The sequence below is a fragment of the Branchiostoma lanceolatum genome, chromosome 14 (genome assembly GCF_035083965.1).
Source record: "Branchiostoma lanceolatum isolate klBraLanc5 chromosome 14, klBraLanc5.hap2, whole genome shotgun sequence".
Classification (NCBI taxonomy): domain Eukaryota; kingdom Metazoa; phylum Chordata; class Leptocardii; order Amphioxiformes; family Branchiostomatidae; genus Branchiostoma; species Branchiostoma lanceolatum.
This window is the reverse complement of record NC_089735.1, coordinates 14,854,119-14,857,394: the sequence shown is the minus strand read 5'-3', so window position 1 is coordinate 14,857,394 and position 3,276 is coordinate 14,854,119. Positions and strand designations below refer to the sequence as shown.

The 3,276-nt window shown below is 35.7% G+C and overlaps 1 long non-coding RNA gene across 1 annotated transcript; it reads right to left on the bottom strand.

The window, feature by feature from the left end:
• Positions 1–784: 784 nt before the first annotated feature.
• On the bottom strand, positions 785–1,841 carry LOC136449211 (uncharacterized). Its single transcript, XR_010757997.1, has 2 exons — positions 1,614–1,841; positions 785–992 (listed from the first exon to the last, which is right to left on the bottom strand). It is a non-coding gene; the product is annotated as an uncharacterized lncRNA (long non-coding RNA).
• Between the last annotated feature and the right edge of the window lie 1,435 nt (positions 1,842–3,276).

Sequence of the window (3,276 nt, the reverse complement as noted above, 5' to 3'; positions counted from 1 at the left end):
AACGCTTGACGTCGGAGAGGAATGATGTTCAAATGACCCGACTAAGGTGATAATCTTCTGTTCATTTGATAGCAGAAATTCACTGTTCATTGAGTAGATATGCCATCATTGGTATGACCTGACTAAAAATAAATCTGTTTTTAAGAGGTGTGTGTTTCAATGTGTATTCAATGCCCATCAATGATATAATCTTATGGAAATAATGACACCAAAAAGCTGTAGGTAACTTGATTTGACCTCTACCATCATGAACTACTAAATGATTTGATTGTCATGCAGAGATCATAAATAATTAGTATAACAAAAAGATAACTGCTACCTTACCTTGGAACCTTACCTTGGAACCTATAGATACCAGAGACTGAATGGCAGTACCATAGTCCTGATTCGAAGCACTGTTGTATCAATCTTTACAAAACTGCTAAATTATGTGACAGGCCCATATTTTCATCTTGTTACAGATTTTTTTTTTACACTGCATGTGTACATGTATGTATTGACTTCAGTCCAAAATTGTTGATATGCCTCACCTCAATTGAGGATAACTTCTTTACCTTTTTTGATGCCTCTCTGTCACAAAATTCATTTGGAAAAGGAGATATCTATCTATGTGCACGGTTCATATTTGAGGTTACAGAGAGAGCATTTGCAATTTTTATACTAAACTATATCTGGGTACAGTCAAACCGGCCAGGGAGGCAACTTGTACATGATATAACTTATAAGTTCTGTATATATGTGAACATAGAAATTTATATATCAACATGACAGAGACTTTCTGGTATTCAGCATGTACAGTGAAGTTTTATTTACATTTTGAACATTCAATTGAACAACAGTTAAAGCATAAACAGAGAGTTTTAATCTGAGTCACTTTCTATTTTCTACTGCACATGTTCTGGCATTAATATGCCCTACCATCCTTTCATCTTGATACTGCACACTCTGTAGACAGTCACTAGGTATTCTCTGTGCTCCTCCATCTGTGACACCTGAAGTGCATATGAACAACATGTTGATATAATCAATATTGACAGTATCATATCTAATACATACATACATACATACTGATACAATCTACTTTTTTTCTGAAAATGATTATGATGATAGTATACTAGTAGGCTAAATTACTTACAGGCTTTTTCAAACACAATTACAATGCAGTCAGGACTCCAAGGAGACCAGTACTGACCTGTGGGAATGGGTGGTGGTGCTGCTAGCTTTTGCATATAATGATATTATCTATTTATTTCAGCCTGTACACACTCAATCTGCTCGAGCAGAGCTATTTTTCAAGTCTAGAACATCCTAGTATTTTGTGTCTATACTAAATCTGTATCAATCCATACAATAGAATCTATGGGAACGAGACCAATGCATACATTTCGTGTCGACATACCCATGCATATCCTTCGTGTCGTTAAAAATACGGCCGCGTCGTTGAATGACATCATTGTAAAATGGCTCTAAAACATCTCAGGATACACCAAAAAAATAGGCTAATTCCAGAAAACATAATTAAGAAAACTACAGCCTAATTACTCCAGGACATCATTAAGGTCTTCACTCATCCCCCTGAGACCAACTCATAATTTCGAAAAGTCATAACTCACCGAAAATTCGCCGTAAAAAGAAGCGGTTTTCACGATCTGCAAGCCCGGAAATTCCTCTTTGCAAATGGCACCAGTGCGCAGGCGTGAAAGCTATGCCTCGTTCCCAATGTCTTTTGCGCATCTGGAAGTACTAGAAGTCTGGGGTGCCCTGGGACAGAGTCAGCCCAGTCACGTGGTACACTAATGAGCAAGATGGCGGAAAACCTTGTGCACACGTAACTTTTCATAGTGCGGAAAAGCACAAAGAAATTCTTCAGACCCTAATATCACAAACTCAGAATGGATTGAACACTTTAAAGGTTTAAATAATTTAACAAAACAAAAACTTTAACGCAGACTTTGAAAAAACTATCGCTGAACGATTAGAACAATTTGATGAAAATTCATTTAATTTACTAGACACTCCTTTTACTACAAAAGACGTTCTGGATGGCATAAAACAACTCAAATCTGATAAAGCTTGTGGCATGGATTCTATTTCCAACAACATGTTAAAACATGGATCTACTTCAAAACAGTTTTGTCTCTCATTGGTTACCCTTTTCAACATTATTCTTTCTAAAGGCACATTTCCGCAAAACTGGAATACAAGCATCCTTACTCCAATTTTCAAATCAGGTGACAAGGCCAATATTGACAACTACAGAGGCATCGCCCTTTCCAGTTGTCTCTCAAAATTGTTTACCCGACTCTTGAATAATAGGCTACAAAACTTTGTAGAAAACAATAATCTGCTGGCCGACACTCAATTTGGATTCAGAAAGAAGTGCCGAACTGCCGATAATATTTTTATTCTTAAATCTCTTATTGAGAAATATACACAACAAAAGAAAGGTAAATTGTTTGTCTGTTTCGTTGACATGAAGAAAGCATTCGACAGTGTTTGGCGCGATGGGTTATTTTATAAATTGTTACACTGTGGCATCGATGGAAATTTCTTTAATGTTTTGAAATCAATGTATATGGATGTCAATTATGCAGTTAGAGTTAAGAATGGTTTATCTGATTCCTTTGTATCAACTTGTGGTGTAAGACAAGGATGTAATCTTAGCCCATTGTTATTTAATCTATTTATCAATGACCTGCCGCAATGTTTTGATAGTAACGAATGTGATGCTGCTGTCCTTACTTCAAAGTCTATCAACTGTTTGTCTTGGGCAGACGATCTTGCTTTGGTCTCTTTGTCAAAACAGGGACTCCAAAACTGCATCAATGCCCTAGAAACATACTGTAATAACTGGAAACTATCGGTTAATGTCTCCAAAACAAAAGTCCTTATTTTTTCTAAAGGTGCTACAAAGAAAATGTCAAAAGATTTCTTTATCTATGGTAAAGAAATAGAAGTTACGGACAGTTACACCTATCTCGGTATCCCACTTACGTCCTCAGGTAAATTCAAAACAGCCAGAAAATTTCTAAAAACCAAGGCTATGAGAGCTATATTCAAATTGAAATCACTTTTATCATCGGAAAATATCCCAATACAATTAGGTAAAAATCTTTTTGACAAATTTGTTAAACCTATTCTTTTATACGGATCCGAACTAACTTGTTTTGATCATTCCTCCAAAACAGTGAAACTTATTGTATCGAAATACATTTCTACATCTACTCCCAGATATATTTTTTTCTATTTTACTTAGAAAACTTCAATTGGATGAAA